Raw genomic sequence first — 10,038 nt, 5'->3', positions numbered from 1 at the left:
TTTTTTTTGGGTGGTAAAAGTGGGGAAAGCTGCCAAAAATGTCAGCTTTTTGGCAGCTTTCCCCCAAAATCACCCCTTAAAAAAGTGATTTTGGGGGAAAGCTGCCAAAAAACTGACATTTTTGGCAGCTTTTTCCTCTTTTACCACCCAAAAAAACCTATCCAAACAGCCCCTAACCGCGTGCGACTTATATGTGCTGATGTAGCATCAAATAGCTGAGGTGGCAGGGATGATGTGGCATCCAATCCTAAAATTGTATAAATTCCCCCAAATGTCCAAATTCGCCCATTTGTTAAAGTCTCGAGCATGATAATGGGAGTTTAAGAGATTCTCTCCAAGTAGATCAGCGGTGGTGCTTCCGTCGAACTTGAGGCAAATAGGTGAGATACATTTAACCTTTATCTTGCCGTGATATCTTTTGAAGTAGTAGATGGTAAATAGGTTGATTTTATTCAAATAATTGAAGTAAAATCCAGAAATTGGAAGTAATTTACTATGAAATTTGTAAAATGAGTGTTTTTTCTGAAATCAGTTAGGGAATTTTGTGCAATATGTTATTCATATGTAAGATTTGTTGGGATTTTCAATATTGATAAGTTTGTAAATAATATTTATTAATAATCTGTAGATCCTCAATATATTATGACTAAGTATAGACATGGCATGCAGTTTGTTTTTGGTCATAATATTGATTAAATTGGGGGTACATTTACTATTGAATTTATGGATGCAAAAATATTTGCATTGAGCATTTGAAAGAAAGGATAATGGAGGACGAGTAACACAATGTGGGGAGATTGTATTTCTCAATTTTTGGTGTAGGCTTGAGCAGTGGTGAATCGGAGGCTTTGAAATCAAATGAAGGCTTGGCTGAAATGGTTGACCATGCTCGTAGGCATAGGGTGATAGAAGTATGTGCACATCATGATGTTGATCAACTGTTAGAAGTGGATGTCAATCTTATTCAAAATGGTAGCGAGACACGAACTCATTTCAATACTAGAGAGGATCAATTTCAAGTTTAGGATTAATTTGCAAGATACAAAGTGCACTTACATATCTCCTAAAAGGTATGGTCCTATTGTTTGGAGAAAGATGTTAACTCTCAAAAAAAGCCATTATTTGGGGATTAATGTAGTACTCATAACCTCAATGCTCTTATCAATCCCATAGCTAGCACACCCACAAACCATAATGAACAATCTATTAATGATGATAATTCAATGGAGGATGAAACTTACAAGATTGACCCTATTAACTTAGTTTGATGTGATGAAGGTGAATTCAGAGATAATAGAAAAAGAAAAGAGAGGCAAAGGACAAAACCAATTGCAAAGGTACGAGAGGGAAATGCAAATTTTCCTTATAATATTAATGTTGGTCATGTTAATGACAGAGATGCAAGAGATGATGAGGGAGGGTATGTGAGTGTTGACTCAGTTAATAGTGTTGGCAGTGAAGCAAAAAAAGCATTGAATTCTGATGATGAGGAGTTGTATGAGGTAAGGTAGAGGACTAAGAAGATTGTAAGAGCTGAGAATGGGAGATTTGTTCTTAGTTCAAGAGCATTATTACATGGTGACAATGTTGGACTATATTACAAAGTTGTGTTATTTCCACTATCTAACAAACATGAAGTTGGCACATCTGAACCCTTACCCACCACATGAAGCTGGCACAATTAAACCACAAGCCACCACTAATGAAGTTTGGCCTGAGTGAGCCCCAACAGTGTGAGGATGAAGCAAAAAAATCAAATAATGCTTTTGAGGGGTTGAAAATAAGAGGCTCAAGTACAAACGGTATATTACCAACTCAATCCTTTTGGCCTACCTATTGGACTACCTATGAGGATTAAGTAATCAAAGACATGGAGAGGGGATACTATGAGGGTTAAGTGATCAAAGACATAGAGAGGATGAAGAAGCTTTGATTGAATATGACGAGGATGGCCCAGTACGTAAGAATCATAACAAAGAAGAAAAAGGTGAATGTAAACTTCAAAATTTTCAATGAGGATACTGATATGAAATAAGTATACTTTGAACTAGAGTAAAAATTCACATCAAGGAATATATTAAAAGAAGCCATTCTTAAATGCTTTATTCAAAGTCACGATGATTTGATCTACTTGGAATGTAAACTTCAATTTTTTTAATGAGGATACTAGTATGAAATAATTATACTTTGAACTAGGGTAAAAATTCACATCAAGGAATATATTAAAGGAAGCCATCTTAAATGCTCTATTCAAAGTCACCATGATTTGATCTACTTGGAAAAATGATAAGAAGAGGCTTTAATGCAGGACGATGGGAATTTTAGGGTTTAATGTAAGGGATTTGGGAAATTTGGGGAAGAACAAAGATTTTGGAAAGCTAGGGTTTGGAAAAGTAACAAGATATGACCACGAATCGCAACCCGGGCCTTGGCTTCACCACCATTGACTCAATCTTAGAGATTAAATCAATACCCAAAGCTTCACAAATGAAACAAAATTTTCTTCAAATATTCATTATTTATTCCATAGAATTGACCTCTTTAAATAGGCCTTCAACAATTACAAGTTCACTCCCATATCCGATGTGGGACTAAAAAAAGAGCAAATACAATAAAGAGAATAAACGTAACACTAGCTAGACTCCAAGCCTTCTCAAAATCAAAACCAAATATAAGCTGAAGCAAGACGACGACGACGGCGAAAGTATGTGCGAAGTGGAGGCTGTGCGATGTCCTCATCAGGCTTACTATTGGTTGTTCACTTTGCCATTGGGGGATAATAGGAGGTCCAAATCTTGAGGAACATGAAGCTTGGCATATTGAAGGTATGCATCATTATCATCCTTGTAACTAAATTTTGAAAATAGAATAATCATGTAGAATTGGTTATCTCATGAGTCTCTTGACAATATATTAAGATATCCTAACTTCAGGCAAAGTGAAATTTGTGCTAAAATGACCAAGGAGTATGAGATCTATGTGTGTTTAAGAAAGTGTTAGAGAGCTAAGAATAAAGCTTTAAATATTATAGAAGGACCGATGAAGAAATAATATGGGTTGCTCAAGCTTTATATTAGAGAATTATACAAATTGCATGCAAGGACTATATGAGTATTAAAAATACATGAGTCTGAACAAGTCAATTAGCTACTTTCATGAGATTGTGTGTGTTTGGAAGCATTGAAGATGTATTTCTCACTTGAATGTAGGCATATATTTGACCTCGATGGATATTTTTGTTTGAAGCATGCATGTGGGAGTCAACTACTTTTTGCAATTGGGAGAGATGAAAATAGTCAAGTGTGGCCAATAGCATGTATGGTAGTTGAAGGAAAGAATGTTAACTCTTTGCACTGGTTTCTAAGGATTTTGAGTGAGGATCATTAGATGGGCAATGGTGATTGATGGATATTATTTCTGATCAGCAAAAAGTAATGTCAAGTTATATTATTTTCTTATGGTTAATTTTGTTGGATTAGATTTTTTAATCATATTAGTTGTACTAATCAATGGTTATATTTTACAAGCTTTGGTTCCTGCCATTCATGAATTATGGCCAACAGTTGACCATAAACAATATGCTAGACATATCTACTCAAATCAAAGAAAAGGTCTTTCAAAAACAAATTTGAGGTTACGTTAAGGTCATAAGCATGAGAGTGTTTATAACAAAAGCTGACAAGTTAAGAAGAACTCATACCAAGCTTATGATGATTTCATAGCTAGAGACCCGAAAACATTTTGTAAGTCTCATTTTAAATATTATAACAAATGTATAGTGTTGACAACAACATGACAGAAACTTTTGCCTCATTCATTTTGCTTGCGAGATTACACAATTATTTCTATGTTAGATATATAAATTTAGCCATCATCAATACAATGCAACAAAAGAAAAAACTTAAAGACAAATTTGTTGGTGGTACGAGCCCTATAGCATATTAAAAGATGAAAGAGGCATATGTTGAACAGATAAAGTGTGAAGGGCATTGGACTAGACAAGATGAGGTTAGCGAATTTGAGATAATTCATAAGAGACTAAGTGACGCAGTTTACTTGGGAAATCAAACATGTTCATGTAGAGTATGAGATTTGACTAGAATTCCTTGTGCAAGTGCTATTTGTGTTACCCTATTCATGAGGAGAATACCTGAAGATTTTATGTAAAGGCTCAAGCCTGCTTTAGATTATTTTCAACGGTAGATCTCAGGTGGGTAAATTTGAACCGTATGATTTTATTGAATTGTACATTTTTGACATGTGTCACATACTTTATTCCAGTGGAAGATCATAATCATTCCTTTTTATCTTTCATTAAAAATTAAATTTTGAGTTTTGAATTTGTTTTATTGGTTTTCATAATTTACTTGGGCTTTAAGAGAGATATGGGCTTTAAGGCATGTTGTCTTATTGAGTTGGATCAACTGCCAGTGTAACCATTAACACACAACACATCTCATGATACCTCATATAAAAGTATCATCTTCTCTCCCTCAAAAATTAGGGCTGACCTTTTGCAGAGCTTGGACCTTAAAAGAAGATAAATCTACACCCTAAGGCAAGTATTTTTACTTTCTAAATTAATTATTTTAAAGTTATAATTTATGGGTCTTTTAGATCTGTAGTTCATCTATCATTTCAACCAAAAAAAACTTTGATTTTAATTACTTTGTAGATACGTAGATTTTAATCAAGGGGTGGATTTCTTTAAAAGGTGGACTCAATCCACAATCTCTATCAAGGAGGAGGAGTCAATGTTTTAGATAGATGATATATTTGCAAGATTAAGACTTTTTCATGTTTTTAGGTATTTTTATCAGTTTTTGTGTGTTTTGAGATCTCTTTATCCTTTTTATATTTTTTGGGTTGAAATGAGCAGTTTTGATAAGAGGTTGTATCTATTTTTGATTTGAATTGCGAGCTCTCATGTTCTAATAGTAAATTTGTGAATACTTGATGTTTTGAGGTACAAATTGGTGGAGCAGTTTCTTTTTGGTAGTACAAAACTTGGGCAGAAGTTAGTTTTTGATTTGGTTTTGAAGCAAATGAGTATTTGATCGAAAAGCTTTTGGGAATTGTAGACACCAGTACAAGCACACACGCTCTATCTGATGTGCGCCCAAATTCAGTAAAATCCGGAGAGTTGATGATATGTCAAACAGGGGTCTGAAAATAATTTCACAGTAAAATTCAAATTATCAGGGTTTTGGGTTTGGGTTTTGTTTTTCGGGATAGACCCGTTTTATCAATTTTAAATCTGATTTAAAAACGGGCTGGGTTTCGATTTGGGTTCGGGTCAAACCCATTTAATTTAAACTTAATTCTTAGTGGGTTTGGGTGTGACGCTCCTGGTTTCACACAAGGCTGCAGTCCAATGTGAATTCAAGGATGTCAAACCTGTCATGCACCCATACTGTGCAACAATATATTTTACCATCACAGTAATATCTCTCTAGTGGAATCGAATACAAGAAGTATAGGTACAAAGCAGATAGAATAAGGATAAGAATGCAATGAATATGATAAAGGAAAGAGATATCAAAATAATAATAATCATGTTCCAACTGAAATAAATAAAGTACAACTGATGTCAGAATATAGATGAAAAATCTCAATACATAAGAGTCAACTGAAATAGTACTAATGTACTTAGTGTTTCAAAATGAAATACAACTCTAAATGTCTGAAAATGCATAATAACTACGGTGGAGCATTAAATTACTACTAATAATAAATAACGGTGAGCTAAACTGCATCTCCATCTATTTGTGGTGAAAGTTGGTTTTTTCATTGCGGAACTCATTACAACTTCTTTCGTTACAATAAGTTCAAAACAAGTAAAAATTGATCTTTTTATAAGATCTCAATGAAAAATAAAGATTACAACTTCTTTCAAACAACACACAGATCCTATTTATTAGTCTCTGCTTGCATGAGATCTTTGCCTGTGCCGGGGACGCGTTAGTCCGTGGACCGTCACGGATCAGATCTGGTTCACAGAGTGATTATTCAAAGCTCTTAGTTAAAAAAGAAAGTAATCGCCGAAGTGATAATCTCGACCAAGCGAGATTACGACTCTTCTCGAGATCAAAATCAAGTTTGATCCGGAGGAAAAGGGGGAACGAGTCTCAGATCTCTCGAACTCTCCTTCTTTATGCCGAAGAACTCGCCAAGAACTCTTCCTCCTCTATTAAATTCGTGGCTCCCTTCAGATCTGCTTTTATGAGGGTGCTAGGGGTGTATTTATAGGTTGTAAATGCCATGTTTGTGGATAGGAATGTCGTGTTTGTGGATAGGGTCGAAGAACAACCGTTATTATCCGTTTATATGGGTTTTCGGTTGTGTAACAGTTTCCATACATTTAAGGATAATCCCACATGTTTATGGATGACCCCAAGGAGTTCTAGAAAGCCAATCTTATCAGAAAACACGTCGAGAGCTGACTTGGGCGCGAGTCACTTCGACTGTCTCACACATGTCCTAGACAGCTTAAAATGTCTCGGGTATTTTGGTCTTAACTCTCTCGTCCGACCTCGGAATGAGATGATTCAAGATGCGTTGGAAAGCTGACAAAGAGACTTATAACTCTTGTCTTTTGAGCTTCTTCAGATTCGAATTAAGTCATGGTCAAAATCTACATTCTTCTCTGAGGCACACTTTGTGTCTTGCTGGTGTAGAATGGCCTGAATGGTCTCGGGTATTTTGGTCTTAACTCTCTCGTCCGACCTCGGAATGAAGTGATCCAAGGTGCGTTAGAAATCTCGCGAAGAGATCTACAACCTTCCATGAGCGAGACACTCATGGGATGTGCAAGACATGAGTGGTTTTTACTCATTTGTGGGTGAAACGTAACCTCATGTCGAGTCGCTTCTTCGTTATTGTACCATCCCGTTGATTTGTATGCTTTATCAACTCACTTCGTGCATTTGTTAGTTTCTCTATGACATTAGATAATCCTTCTTGATTCGGATAATGACGTTCATCGTCTTCTTTTTATCTCGAGTTGTGTGCGAGAACCCATAGGTAATTTTTAACGTCTATAGATACCCCATTTAAAACGTTTTAGTCTCGTTTCTTTTATAGAAAAGTCTAAAATACTTTGGATGTGATAGACTCCATCTTCAATCGGTGTAAAAATACTTATAATTGGCTTCAGTTCTTAACTTCTTCAATTCTTAATCTATTCAGTATTTTGTCGAATAGTTGAGATTCTGCTGGTGCTGCATTTATCGTCTGACCGTTGTTGAAGCATTGAACTGAAACTGGTGTATTAGTTTCTGATCTTAGCTCGTGTCGTTGAATTGACGTTGAACTGACTATCTTCGTCGGAGATTCGCATCTGAATCGCGATCGAACTCCCTAGGATTATCCTTTGCTTTGGAATTGATTGAAGCCTTGTTTTGGCAAAAATTGTCGACGCATTAACCTTCATCGCAATGTGTTGATCTCTGATTTTAGCTCGTGTCGTTGAGTCGTATTGAACTGATTATCTTCGTCGGAGGTTCGTATCTGAATAACGATTAACTCCCTGGGATCATCCTTTGTTCTGAAGTTGATTCGAGCCTTGTTTTGACGAGATTTGACGACGTATTGACCTTCATCGCAACGCGTTGACCGGCGTTGACTTTCATCATGATGCGTTGACCGGTGTTGATTTTCATTACAATGCGCTGACCGGTGTTGATTTTCATCGCAACACGCTGACCGGCGTTGACTTTGTTGGCCTTCTTATTTTGATGATGATTTACAAACAATTTACATCTAATATTGTTTGTCTAGTGTTTGTGTTTTAGAAATATTGTGAGTATATCTATATCTATCTTGTTTGTTTATATGCATGTAAATTATAATTTATATATTTATTTTCTTTCATGCATATATCTCTTTTCGTAAATTGTTTGTCATCATCAAAAAGGGGGAGATTGTTGGCATTCTTATTGTTTGTCTAGTGTTTGTGTTTTATATTTATTCTAGGCAAACAATATGTTGGAGGTTGGATGGATTACACCATAACAATCATATCAAATGAAGATTGGTGGAATAGTAGTTGAAGCCTTGCAATTCAAATTAAAGATTCAAGTTCAAGCTTCATCCGCGAGTGTACCAAGATAGAGCTTCGTTGAAGATCACAAGCTTGGGTATATTTAGTTTAGTTTTATATTATGTGTGTTAGTACTTTCAGTTAAATCATATACACACATACACGTTTTGGTTTTGTATATATATAATTATATATATACATATATGTTTTGGTTTGATAGGTTTCAAGTTTTACTATGAAACAATTGAATACAATTAGAAAACATATTTTTGTTTCATACTTATATGCATTTATATGATTTCATCAATATCAATTTTATTTAGTTCCATGAAATCATGTTTTAGTGTATTATATGTGTATTTTGATAAAGTACTACATTCATTATTTATAGACTTCATAACAATAGTTTACATCTTCTATTAAGTCTACAAAATCATTTTGTATTGTTTCAAAACATGGTTTAGCCAAAATGTTAAAATTCATATGTTTATATTTTCATGTTTTGGACTATCTTGTAAAATAATGATATTTTTTATTTGGGAGATTTTTTTTTAAAAACCAGTCTTTGTAGCATGTTTATTATCATGTCTACAATCATTCCCCAAAGTTTTACATTTTTTGGAATTTATTTGATATTTTTAAACAGGGTTTTAAAATCAAAAAATCAACTTTCAAACCTGTTTTCTCATATGTCAGCTTACGGTCGACCGCGCCTTTGATTTTCCTGTGGATCCATCAGCAACTTTCGCGGTCGACCGCCACGGTCGACCGTCAGCTCGAAAATTCCCACGGTCGACCACTACGGTCGATCGCCTAACTTTCTTGAAATTTCTCAGGCTCGAAAGTGGCTCGCGGTCGGCCGCGAGAATTTCACGGTCGACCGTCGTTCACCCCAACGGTCATTTTTGTACAGAATCTGATTTCTGATTCTTGGGCTTTTTGGTCTTTTCCTTTGGGGTTTTTACTGTTGGTTTCTCTTCCTATATAAACCCCTCAAACCCCTTCTACCAGATATTATCTAAGAAGTTTTTAAATAAAAGTTTAACAAGGGTTTAAGCCTGTTTTAGTTTGTTTTAAGTTTGGGGTTTGTTTTTACAAAGAGGAGCTTACATCAGTTGTTGATGAGTTCATCTTCAATATTTCATCATTCTCTCTTTGTGTTTATAGAGAAGTTTTTTAACTATTTTCTCTAGCAATTTTATTATTGATTTTCATATTCTTATTATTGCTAGTTTGCTATTTGAGTTAGATTTTATTTCACTCATTGTTTACACACACCCACATTGAACTTATTGTATTTTCATACATAGTATATTTGGGTTGGTGAGTGTTATAACAATTGAGTATGAGCTTTCATTGTGTTCTCATCCATATTAGAGAATAATCATTTATTGTATTGTGCTTATTGTGAGGTTCACTTTGTAATACACTTGTACACCGAGAGGAGTGTGTGGTGAGAGACGGGGTCAAATCCAAGAGGAGTGACGTTGATTGACAAACCTTGGGAGAGGTTGTGTCCGAGCACTTGAGGAGAAGGACACGGGCTAAGCCAACACTTAGAGGGTGTAAAGTGGGATTACAAGAGTGTGTGAGTTGTAGAGTTTTCGGTAAACTAGAAAACCAAGTGTGAGGTGTAAACGTTATTCGGGTAAGCGTAGAAAACCCGGTTGTGATAGTGGAGATCTCCTCGAGGTGAGGAGCGGAGACGTAGGTCAAGTGGTTAGACCGAACTCCGTGATCATATTATTTGTTTGTGATTGCATTTGCGCACTTATTTTCATGCCCATATCTTATATCGCCTTTGTGTATTGCTCATTGTTTATTTAACCCACTATCTAGTTTCGTTTGTTTCCCCTTGTGTGATTTATATATCATTGCTCATATAATTGTAATATCTCATTGCTAGGATATATTCATTTGTTCATATTGCTTATCCTAGCTCATTTATCTTGTTATATTTCATACTTGCTAGGATAACTTATTAATTACTTTTAATT

At 35.2% G+C, this 10,038-nt stretch overlaps 1 long non-coding RNA gene across 2 annotated transcripts in view; it reads left to right on the top strand.

Moving 5' to 3' along the window:
* The window catches only part of LOC109834290, a 65,901-nt gene continuing 56,160 nt past the window's right edge, over positions 298-10,038 (top strand). For both annotated transcript variants that reach the window (XR_002245523.1, XR_002245522.1), the window contains exon 1: positions 298-380. This is a non-coding gene — a long non-coding RNA (uncharacterized LOC109834290). The remainder of the gene's footprint in view (positions 381-10,038) is intronic.

This window comes from Asparagus officinalis, chromosome 3 (genome assembly GCF_001876935.1).
Source record: "Asparagus officinalis chromosome 3, Aspof.V1, whole genome shotgun sequence".
NCBI classification, from domain to species: domain Eukaryota; kingdom Viridiplantae; phylum Streptophyta; class Magnoliopsida; order Asparagales; family Asparagaceae; genus Asparagus; species Asparagus officinalis.
Note: the sequence above shows the minus strand (reverse complement) of the source record. Positions and strands in the feature narration are given on the sequence as shown.